This window comes from Momordica charantia (genome assembly GCF_013281855.1).
Source record: "Momordica charantia cultivar OHB3-1 chromosome 10 unlocalized genomic scaffold, Mcharantia_2.0 BLBB01000010.1, whole genome shotgun sequence".
Taxonomy (NCBI): domain Eukaryota; kingdom Viridiplantae; phylum Streptophyta; class Magnoliopsida; order Cucurbitales; family Cucurbitaceae; genus Momordica; species Momordica charantia.
In genome coordinates, this window is record NW_028275158.1 from 17,299,282 (window position 1) to 17,312,082 (window position 12,801).

The 12,801-nt window shown below is 34.6% G+C and overlaps 2 pseudogenes; both read right to left on the minus strand.

Annotated features, from left to right (window-relative positions):
• Positions 1-150: 150 nt before the first annotated feature.
• LOC148208700 (uncharacterized) lies at positions 151-2,693 on the minus strand (annotated as a pseudogene).
• Positions 2,694-2,829: 136 nt separating this feature from the next.
• Positions 2,830-3,742, minus strand: LOC148208701 (uncharacterized; annotated as a pseudogene).
• Positions 3,743-12,801: the final 9,059 nt, after the last annotated feature.

Here is a 12,801-nt window from a genome sequence, read left to right on the forward strand (position 1 = left end):
ATTCGCCTTGTTCCCATAATGTCAAAACCTGTTGTGAATCATAACAGAATACTGAGTGATTTTGTTTTGCGTTCATATATACTCAAGTCCTAAAAATCATTATTACCTGAGTTTTGAACCAATCAGGAAACTGTGCACTGTGTCGTTCATATAGGGTAGATACACTCTCTCCTAGAATTCGAATTACTCTCAAATGTTGGCTACCACACCACAAAAGAAGAACACAAAATAAGTGTTATATAGTAAAAAAAAAAATTAGCGTCACTATTCTTAAAATGAACTTAGCATAAGATAAACTTACTTGCGATACGACTCTATCTCTGCACAGTAGTTCAGTACATACCAGTGTGCAACTTTTCTTTCGATTACAAATAGTGTCTTCGAAGTTGACTCCCTCAAAGGTCATGCACTTAGCCTGAACACATCAAAATCTCTACAAATTTTATTACCCGCAATAGTATCATCGTTGCGTTCATCTCTGTTGAATCTTGTTTCAATTCCAGTCAGATACAAGGAGCAAAAAGTCAACGATTCATTCATGACAAATGATTTGGCTATCGAACCCTCAGGACGAGCTTTGTTTTTCTTCTGTGCATATTGTTTTAATGTTCGGAGACTTCTCTCGATAGGGTACATCCAACTATAACTAACTGGTCCAACAATTTTTGCTTCGTATGGCAAGTGAACGGTGAGATGTACCATTATATCAAAAAATGTTGGTGGGAATTGAACGGCGAGATGTACCATTACATAAAAAAAAATGTTGGTTGGAATATTCTCTCCAACTTACAAAGTCTGATTATAACGTCTGATTGAAATCTATCCAAATCGTTGATGCATATTATCTTCGCACATGTATCACGAAAGAAGTTACATAGCTCAACAATAGTCGTACCCACAAACTTTGGTACGTAAGCTTGAATAGCAACAAGTAGGAGTCATTGTAGCAAAACATGATAGTCATGAGTTTTCAACCCCGATAGTTTTCCATCCTCTACTTCACACATCTCTATATGTTTGATACAAATCCATCTGGAAACTTAGCTTATTTTAAAAATTTGCAAAACTTCACCCTTTCAGCAACAGTCAATGTATACGTAGCATATGGTTTTACAACTTTATTCACCACTTTTTGTAAATGTAAATCTTTCTGAAGATTCAAATCTTCTAAATCCAAACGTGCATTGATCGTGTCTTTTGTTTTCTCATCAATATTTAACAAAGTTCCTACTAGATTGTCACATACATTCTTCTCAATGTGCATCACTTCTAACTTATGCCTTAACAGAAGTTTCGACCAATAAGGAAGTTCGAAGAATATATATTTTTTCGTCCAGTTTAGATCTCGCTTTCTTTTCTTAGCTTGTTTGGTTGGATTCTTACCAAAAGTTGGAAAATTCAATGTATTACTTGTTGAAGAATCGAATCTCCATCCATTAACGCTAGTGGAGGTCGTCGTTCTAACTTTCCATCATGTAATCGACTACCACGCCAACTATGATTTTTATGGAAGATAACGTCTGTTGGATCAATATGACAACCCTAGAGGGGGTGAATAAGGTTTAATGAAACTTTTTAAACTTTTTACTACGGTAGACCCAATTTAAATAAATAAGTAAGCTTTTTATGAACAAATGATTTTAACAAAAAATTAAAGAACAAATTAGAAATACAAACACCCTAATTAATTTCATCACCCAAATAATTCAAATATAAATATTGACCATAAACATGAATAACAAATTCGAACAATTAATTTCATGCAATTTGTAGTAAAGAAAATTAATTGCATAAATTAAATAGAAGATGGTTAGAGAAAGTGACACCGGAAATTTATAGTGGTTCGACAACAATCAGCCTACCCCACTTCCCAAGCTCCTCTTGGGTGTTCAATTTAAGAATTTGACTCTTTCCACGGCTTAGAGTCCAACCAGTGTAACAATGTTATTTTTCCGAAAGCAAGAACAAACCCGATCCTTTCCACAATTCAGGACCAAACCGTTATAAATGGTCTTTTTTCGGGCTCAAGAGCAACCCTTACAAAGAATATGGAAATTTGAGAACAAACTTACAAACTCTCTCAAAGAATGGATATACAAATTTTCGCTCACAAATTTGTAAGAAAAATTCTTACAAATAAAAGCCCTAAAATGGTTAAGAAAAAATAAAATTGGGAGCTCAAGGATCTCTCAAATTTAAAATTTATCTCACTAAAGATTATAAAAACATTGAAATTTTAGAGAGAAAACATGAAGAGATTGGAGAGAAAAGTGGGAGAGAGTTGTTAAAAATGGAGAGAATTAGGGGTTTAAATAGATGAATAAAAGTTGGTAAGAAATTAAATTTGGACCATTGGATTTGAAATGATTGACAATCAAGATTGTGATTTAATTGAATATAATAATTTATAAATCACTCAACGGCTAGTTGCATTAAATGAGGGTTTTTTTAAAAAAAATTTTTTTATCCTTCTAAGTTACCAACGGTAACTTATATATATTTTTTTTTCTTTTTTTTTTCTCCTTTCACTTTCACTTTCACTTTTTCTATCTTTTCTATTTCTTTTTTTTTTTATTTTGAATAATATAATTCCACGTGTTGATTTTTCATTGTTCCGCTAGGTTGATTCAGCCTCCACGTCATCCACCTCGAGTATTTTTCGTTCCAACTTCTTTCGACTGTAACTTTTCCATTTTAGCTCCGATTTGGGTAATTCAAAAGACGTTGGAATCTTTATTTCGAGCTCTATGTTGTGGACACTTCAAAACACTAAAATTATCAAATAACAAAATTAAGTTTGTTATCATCAAAACATTAATTAATTTGAGATTAAGAGCCAAAAAGCCAACAACGTCGATGTCCCATGAAACAAATTTGTTCCTTATCCGAAACGACGAATTATCCTCTTCACAAATGGGACAAGCTTGGTATCCCTTAGTACTCCATCCAGACAAGTCACCATATGCTGGAAAATAATTAATAGTCCACAAAAGAGCTGCGTGTAGTTGAAAGTACTCACCACTTGCATAGTCGTAAGTACGAACCCTAATATCTCATAACTCTTTCAACTCTTCAATTAATGGCTGCAAGTAAACATCGATTTCTTTTCCAGGAGACTTCGGCCCAAGAATAAGCAATGACATTAATAAATTAGCTTCCTTCATGCACTTCTAAGGAGGCAAATTGTATGAAATAAGTACAACTGGCCACATGCTGTACGAATTGTTCATATTCCCAAATGGATTAAACTCATCTGAAGCTAGTCCAAAACGAACATTTCGTGGGTCTGAAGCAAATTGAGGAAATGTACTATCTAGATGCTTTCACCCCAAAGCGTCAGTTGGGTGTCATAACACACCCTCTGTCTCAACTCATTTATCTTTATGCCACCTCATTTCAGAAGGAAAATGTTTTGAAGAAAAAACCGTTTCAATCTTGGTATCAACGGAAAATGTCATAAAACTTTTTGGGAGACTTGTGAAGCTTTCCCATTAACTTTTTTATAACGAGACTCACCACATACTGGACAATTTTGACATTCAGAATATTCTTTTCTGAATAATATGCAGTCATACTTGCAAGCATGTATGGACTTATATGAAAGTCCTAAATCACGCAGTCTCCTTTTAGCCTCGTAGGATGTACTAGGTATAGATGCACCAGTCGGAAGTACTTCCTTTAACAACTCAAGTAACATATCAAACAATTTATTACTCCAGTTGTTATTGACCTTGAGATGCATCAGCTTTACTAAAAAATTTAATGAAAAGAATTATGTACAACCTGGATACAATTGATTACGTGCTTCATTGAACAACTACTCGAAGTATTAGACGTGTCTCTTTCACGTTCGTTTGCGGGCGTCTCAAAACAAAATTGTTCCCCTTCTACATTTTCTTCTATACCAGGGCATTGTAAATCATTGAGAAGACCAGCATCTCATCATCCTCATTAGTCATAACATTGGATCTTTACTTAATTCATTATACGAAGAAGTTTCATGTCTTGTATAACTACTTGAAGGGGTTGGTTCTTCTCCATGGTATATCCATTGAGTATATGAATGTGATATTCCATTTATAAATAAATGATTTTCTATTCCATCAACTGAATGTCACTTTGCATTCATACAATATCTACACGGATATCTTGTTTTACCCGTATTGTTGACGTGAAGTTTTTCCATTTCTATGAACTTTTTTACTCCTTCTACGTACTCGGGCGAGAATCTATCTCTAACTTTAATCCAATCCTCATTCATTCTCAATGATGATATTGTTAAAAGAACCCCTGATTCAGTATAAATGGGCAATGTTGAATCCTAAAAGAACCAGACAAAAAATTAGATTTATTTTGTCATCACCATTAGGATATTTTGAAAAGAGGATAAAGGTGGTCATTGTTGAGGAGGAAGGTTGTTGTCAAAAATAGGAGACTTTGAAAGTATTATTGAGAGCTTAGATATATCCCTAAGATATAGCCAGTAAGTAAAGAACTAAACTAGTTAAGATATAACTCAAATCTATTTCGATCACCTAGATATTTCTAGGTTTTGCATATCCTTTTTAAAAGTTTCTTAAAATGTAAACTAAATTTTGAAAATTAAATTTCCTTAAGTACCTATTAATTAAACCATTACACTCACTATCAAAATAGTTCATACTTTACGACCATCAATCAAAAGCAACATCGACATGCTCACAAACAAAATAACAAATTTTAAAATAAAATCATCACACTGCTCAATAAAATAGTTCATATTTACAAAACCAATACATTAAATTAAACAAACAAAATTTCAACACACTTACAACTTAATTAACAAATTCACAATCACACAAGCATGATCCAAACTAGCTAATTACAAATTAATTCACTGACAATATAGCTTAAGCACAAGTTATAGTGAACGTCGAGAACCGATTCGATATTAACTACAATAAACTCAAAGTCAAGCTTATGAATTCCAACCTAACAAAAACTCACTAATAATTTGGACACTCGAATAGAAATCAACACAAACTCACTAAAAAAAATTGTCATAATTAAAACTCCCAAATTTTAGAGACACAAATACACAGAAAAAGGATTCTAAAATTCCCAAATTTTAAAATAAAGATCGAAAATCTTCAAATTTGAACTGACACAAACTACAAACTAATTCCCCTAAACACCCAGTTTCAAAATAAAATTTATCTTTCCCTATCAACAAAATAAAGTTTCAAAATCTTGAAATTTTCTAAAGTACAAACTCAACAACCCTCCCAACTAATTTTCCAACTAAATCTATTAACATTAGCCCAAAATCAATAATCCATATCAAAATCAAGCTAAAAATAAAAAATAAATATCACAATTTCTCAAATTCAACCCATATAAAATATCAATATAATTTACATGCTTAGTTAAACCCTAGAACTCTATCAAAAAAATAAAATAGCAATCATAAATCAAACATTATAAATAAAATAAAAAGAAAAAGAGAATAGACCTCCGACGATTTGATAAGAGATGGTGGCGTCGGGAAGCCGGCGGCTTTGGCGCGGCGAGAGGTGGCGGACAGCGGCTTCGGGACGGCGAGAGGTGGCGGCCGGCAGCTTCGAGACAACTAGAGGTGGCCGCTTCGGGACGGCTGGCGGCAGAAGAGGAAGGGCGGAGGACAAGGGGCGAGGCGGAGAGGAGGAGGAAGGGGGAAAGAGGAAAAGCGGGACGAGGAGGGGCGGTCGGACGACGAGCGACGGTGGAAACGAAGCAGCTTTGACTAGCGGCGGCGAAGTGGTGAGACGGCGGCGAGACGAGGTGGGGCGGCCGGAGGTGGAACTAAAGCAACAAAGGTTGGGCAGCGGGGCGATGGAAATGAAAAGATGAAGATGTGAGAACGAGTGTGGGGGTTCGGGTTTCAATCAAGAATAGGCAAAGAAAACAAGAAATTTGTTCAAGACTTTTGGCGACGATGCCGTTTCGTCGACAAAGGTCCCACCCCGTCGCTATAGCCTTGTGAAAAAATTAGGTGGGCTTAAATTAGGCGACAAAATGACTTTTGGCGATGAATTCTTGTCTCGTCGCCAAAAGCTAAGCCTTCGGCAACAGCACTTTCGGCGACGAAATTCTTTGCGTCGCTGAAGGCTTAATTTCTTGGAGTGTCATTTTCATTTATGGGTCAGAGGGCCTATGTCTTCGACCGTGTTTTATGTGCTTATGTCTAAGTCACATCCCATATTGGTTTCCTATTATTTTACCTAACCCAATCTTCTCAGAGTTGGTGCATAAATCAAATTCCCAGTGGCTAAATGGAAAAAAAAATGTAAAGAGAATTTTTTAGAAACCAACCCAAGAATGCGCCAAGCGCAATCTGAGCAATTCCCAAGCATATTTAAAATCAAATCATTGTGGCTAAGGCATTCCACAGAGAGGTTGATAAATAAATTAGTGCATAATTAAAGGATAGAAAACGCACAAAAACATAAGGTAAGTAATTTTCATTGAATTTAAATGAATAATAACGGCGTACAATGAGTTCTAGCTTAACCCTCTTTTCTTTCGAGCGTGAGGGGAGTGTAAACTCACTTAAGAACTTTAAAAGAACAGAATAAATGAAGAACGAAAGTAAGAACTTGAATTAAAAGAGAAACAAGTAGAAGTTTGAAAATACAAAGAAAGAACAACTAAAACCTAACCCATATGAACTCCAAAGCTGAAAAACGAGAACTAAAGCTACAAATGCAGTAAATGAAGATGAAAACAGGATGGAAAGGGATGATGAAGTGATGGGGAAGAGGTTCCCTTATATAGGCCTTCAAAGATGTTGAACTTCCTACCATTTTAGGAGGAACAACTTGCACTTCCCGTGCTTGTTAGAAGGGGGGCCTTCAATATCTCCTTGTGACTAAAGTTCAGGTTGAAGAATCTGGGGAAACCATAAATCACCGTCAATATGAAAAGGACATTGAGCAGAGCCACCGTCATCTTCTCCCCATTGTAGAGCTATGGACAGGATCGTGAGGACTATCATCATACCTCAAACATTAGGGGCAAGTTGTGCCAGTGCGAGACCAGAGAGGGATAGGAAGAAATGTGCATAAAGATTAAGTGGGAGTCTGACCCCATTCTCGAATATTTTGGGGTAGAAGTCTACCCAACCTAGGGGAGGGGAATTGATTCTTTCATCCTTTACGGGCAGCTGCATAAGGATATGGTCAATAATGCAGTAGGGAATCTAAGTTCTCCCAAAGCCTCTTCTGTCGAGATTGACAGAATGTGGACCACGGACTGGCGTCTTACAGCGGAGGTGTGATGACTTCTTCTCGAACCAGCCATGGATAAAGAAAGGTGCTATAGAGAGGAAAATAGTAAAGCCCGGTTGAAAGGAAAAGCTTAAGCTTGGACTTAATAGGGAGTTCGAGATAGAATTAGATACCTAATGCAGAAGTGAGGCCCTTTATTTATAGGTTGGGGGTTCGAGGGGCAGTTATGTGTGTCAGTCCGAAGGTTAGGCATGTCGGGTGCCTAAGCTCGGACCCAATCAAAGATCCTACTGCTAGGATGGTACCTCAAACCTGTCCAAGGTGGCTTTTAAGAGTGGTGTGGTCCACTTGGAGTTTCATCTATCCTCCAAGTAGCAGTGTAATTTTCTCTCATCAACACATTATTGAACCAATTGGAACTTGGTTATTGTTCGGATTTTTTGTATTACAATACATTGCAATATATTGCATGAAAAAAACAAATGACCACAACTACTTTTCTATTTTTGTTTTCCTTTCACTCATCTACTTTATTTGAAGTGCTTTATAACTCATAGATGCTATTGAATTGATTGGAACTTGCATTTTCATAAGTTATTGTTGGATATTTTTCATTTCCTTTCACTCATTTTTCCATTGCATTACGAATGTAACAACATAATTTGTGATAATGAATGGACCTGGAATTGCATTAGAAATCAAAAAGTTCTCCAAAATTGAATTACAAGTCATAAGTTTTTCATAATTGAATTACAAACAAAAATTACGTACAATCCAACAAGTATTTAGTTTCATTCAATATATTTTACTTGTCCAAGTATGCAATGGGATTACGACACGCCAATCTATTATGACCTTTTTGGTCACATCTATGTATGTTTTAGGTTTCACTTATTGATGTGATTCTCTTTTTCTGGCACTGACCAACCCTTGCCACAAATGTTGGAGGTATGACTTCTATTTCAACATAGTCTGACGGTGTCTTTCACTCTGAGACATTAAAATGGGGTTGGCATAAATAGAGGAGAGCAAGAAAATTCACGTGAGTGTTATGCAACTATTCTCAAAGGCTTGGTCGTGTGTGCGATCTCTAAGAAGGTCGACTTGGGAAAAACACATCAACTAGACCATGTCACTCCTTTGGAGGAATTGGAATTTGTTCCCCTATTTACTCTTGAACGGCAGGTCAGCATAGGCACTAAGCTGGGGGCCACTGAGAGGGAAGAGCTCATCAAATTCCTCCAAGCTAAAGCAGATGTCTATGCATAGATTCATGAAGACATGTCGGGCATTGATCCGAATGTTATGGTGCATCACCTCAACATCGATCCATCATTACGACTTGTTAAGCAAAAAATAAAACATGTAAAAAGATAGATAAGTGATGTAATTGTTGAGGAAGTGAAAAAATTGCATAAGGATGAATATATAAAAGAAGTTCTCTATCCCGAATGGCTATCTAACGTAGTATTAGTAAAAAAAATCTAACAAAAAATGGAGAATATGTGTAGATTATACCAATTTAAATAAAGTCTACCCAAAGGACTGCTTCCCACTTTCGATGATCAACCAGCTCGTAAACGCCAAAATCGAAACAATGTATTGCAATATAAGTTCTTAAGATGCTTGCTAACATATGTTTGATTTCACATTAATTTTCCAACACGCTTCCTAATGTAAGTTTCACTTTAAATAGGTCATTCTCAATTCCCAAAACATGGATCTTCAAGTCATCCTTCACCTCTGGAATGTTATTTGAGTCTTCATGGAGTGTCACATCTTGTTTTTTCAAAATTGGTGTATGATGGGGTGTAACATTCGCACTTGGGAGACATGATTTGTGAGGTGATCGACATTAATTACATGAATGGACTGGTGGGATTCAATCCCAGGGAAAGCAATTTATTGTTTGGTTTGAAATTTAAAACACATAAAAGAGGGAAAAAAATAGAGGAGTGGGTTTTTACCTTTGATAACAGTTCTTCAAAAGAAACGATCACACCACCCAGCCTTCCTTACTATTACTCCAGCGAGAATCCGGTTGGTGGAAACTGTGACGGATTGAAAGCTTAAGAGAATTTGAGAGAGTTCTTTTGTTTTGCAATGTAAGGGACGAAGAACACCAGTACAGTTCTATACTTTTTAACCAAAAATTATTTGGGACAACTCGTCACACCATAGCAACTTCCCACACCCTGCAATTTTGTAGGGCAGTTTTTAATTAATTATATTATTAATTAGTAATAAATAATAATTATTAATTTGATTAATTAAATAATTTGATTATTGATCTAACTAATGATTAATTAATTTAATTATTAATCAAATTAAATTAATAATTATTAACTTAATTAATAATTAATTAATTAAATCTAAATATAAATTAAATAAATAATTAACAATTAATTATTTAACATTTAATCAAATTTCACATATTTAATTAAAAATTATATATTTGAATCATATTTAAATGCACCTCTCTTGTATAACCTATATAATGTACATCTTATGCACATTAATTCTAACCTATAGTTTTAATATGAATCAAATTCATATTAATTATTATTTGAATCTTATTCAAATATTTCTCTCATAATATATAATATTAATTTCGAATCTTTATCCAAAATTAATAATTATATAATGTATCAATATACATTTATATACATTCCCTATTTTGAACATTTCAAATTCTTTCAAAACTTGATCCTCGTTTTACCTATTGTGAGCTATCAAGGAGATCTAACAGACCTACAGATCAGAAGCTCTAACGATACAAAATTAATTGATTAAACACATTAACCATATAAATCACCATTCGTTAACTACGGGTCACTCCACTAAAGACCCACAACTACACTCTTCTCACTGTAGAATATTTCATTTCTACGAAAGTTGACCATTAACGGTAAGTCAATCCTTCACGAGTGTTGTAACTTCAGTCGGGTCAAATTACCATTTTACCCTTGAGTTACACCTTGCAGCTTAAGTACCACTGCTCCTCTAATGAACAACATGTTTATGGTCCGACCATTAAACAGAAGTCCCTCTCGGGCCAACAAGAGGGTAGGGCTCCTTGTTCAAGTCTTGGAGTCAGCATTTAACGGAACACTCATCTACTTACCCTAAAGTTGGGAATGAGTGAATTTTATCTTGCATAGTTATGTTCTCATCTTCCCACTCGGTCTCATCCCCAAAATGGTAGGATTATTGAGTCGGCAACCCGGACCACTCTCACTCATACAAATCAAAAGACAATCCCTTATAGGCATGAGTCCATAGCTCGATCAGGATTAATTAAGATCAAGTTATCTGGTCATCCCATGAAATATTAATTTGGTTATTTTACGGTGTTATAACTAAAGATCAATTATTTCGCGGTTCGGTCTTATACAAACTCATTGTATATATACCCCCACTCGCATGTCTCCACATGAACGACCTGGATAGAGTCGTTTGTAACTATTACAAAGCGGGTTGTATCCATAGTGTTACCAGGATAAGGTACTCAACCTTATCCATGTACTCTAGACCATTTAGGTTATTCCTGGAATATTATCAACTTGTATATCGAATATATACGTTATATTAATTATATATTGTATATCAAATATATACTATATATTACATATATATTGTTCCAGTTACATTAAATAACCTTGGATCTTTGTTTCAAAAAAAATAAAAATAAAATAAAATATCATTGGATTTAGTTTATTGGAATACGAGTAATGCAAAGAAATAAGAAATAACTCTTTATTAATTACAAACACACGAGCTAAGAGCACAAAACCTAACATGGACAAAATTTTATCGTCTATCAACTTGAGGAATTCTTTTAACTTCCATCTAAATATCGAAAAATAGATCTAAATATCGAAAAATAGTTAGGTAATATAACATAATTAATATAGAAAACACTTATGTTATAATTGTTGCATACCTACTTTATATCGAAAACTTCACTAACTAAATAATTAGCTAAGGGAGATTACAAACACGACCAACGGAGTATGCGAGGGATAACATTCTCACCCAATTTATTTGCAACATAACTACTCATGGTCGAGACTCATATACGCTCATACCTATAGTACATGGCACAAACATAATTGAAGTATGAAAATTTATTATATACATAGAATTAGGTCAAACAATTAAAATATGTGAGTAATGTAAGTGGAAATCCGTGTATACTATATTTTTCTCGATGAGATGCCCTAGCATTTCTCAATGCTTTCTTTAGACCATTCAACGTGCATTTGTATATTATTGAGCCCCAATCATAACGATCAGGTGTAGAGAAATCACCTACGATTGAATGCGATTTAGTGTCAATCTTTGTTTTCTTATCCTTCCCTGACAAAGCCAACTCTATGAGGTAGATCAATGCCAACTTCACTCTATCATCATCATCACCCTCGAAATTGAAAAAATTATTTTCTATCTCAGCTACAATGATGGACCTTTTATCTTCAAAATACGTTCTCCGAAGTTTATGACTTAATTTGGTCCCACTCGAACAACTTCCACGATGCCACTATACCCAATTACCATATCGAACTCGTTCCTTGAAAAAGACACACCACTTGTTCTACCATAAAGCAAATACAATCGTTATTCCTCTATTCCACCTTCCTCAATAAAAAAATATAGACCAACTGCTCATTAAATGTAATATATACAATCTATGATCCAAAGCGTATTTTACTGAACATTAATAGTTGAGCATGACTTAACATATCCTTGATATTCTTAATTGTCGTCCCGAAGTGAGATAGCTAGAAAGCATACTTGAGATCGAAAATGATCTGATGGCTTTATTTTATACGAATGATTTGATGACGATTCCATATTGAGTATACAACTTTTAACACCCACAGAAACATCATCATTCACCATATCACAATTAAACATCATAAGTTCAAATGAATTGAAATAAACCAAAAGAGTCAAATGAAAACAAAAAAGATGGAACACCAATGATTATTATTTAACATTTTATATTCTTTATCGCAATATCTTGTAATAGCTTGCAGTACTTGCAATGCCCAACCAACAAACCTTGAAATCACAAGCTCAAACCCATCAAATATCACTAATATGTTCTAAATGCATTGAAAGAGTTTAAGCAATACCAAAAAAAAAAAAAACGACTTCTAACATTCTGACTTCTTTGTTTTGCAACTTATCCTAATGCCAAAATCGAACAACCCTGAAAATGCAAATTCTAATCCATTGAATAGTAGGAATATGTTCCAAATAAATCAAAATAGTCAAAGTAAAACAAAAATATGAAAGGCAAACCACCCTTTTACATTCCTTTTAAATCAAATAGTGAACTGAAAAATTCAAAAGAAGAAAACACACAAGTTACAAAGATGAAAACGCTTAGATGAATAATAAAATTATAATTAAAACTAAGAACAAAGAAAGAATAGTTGAAGAAACTAAAATAGTGGTCGGTTAAGTTATCAAGTAAGAACGTACTTGAACGGAGCTCGCCGTCATTGCTTGTCCACCAGAGTTCGTCGTTGTTCGCGTGTCCTATAAGGAA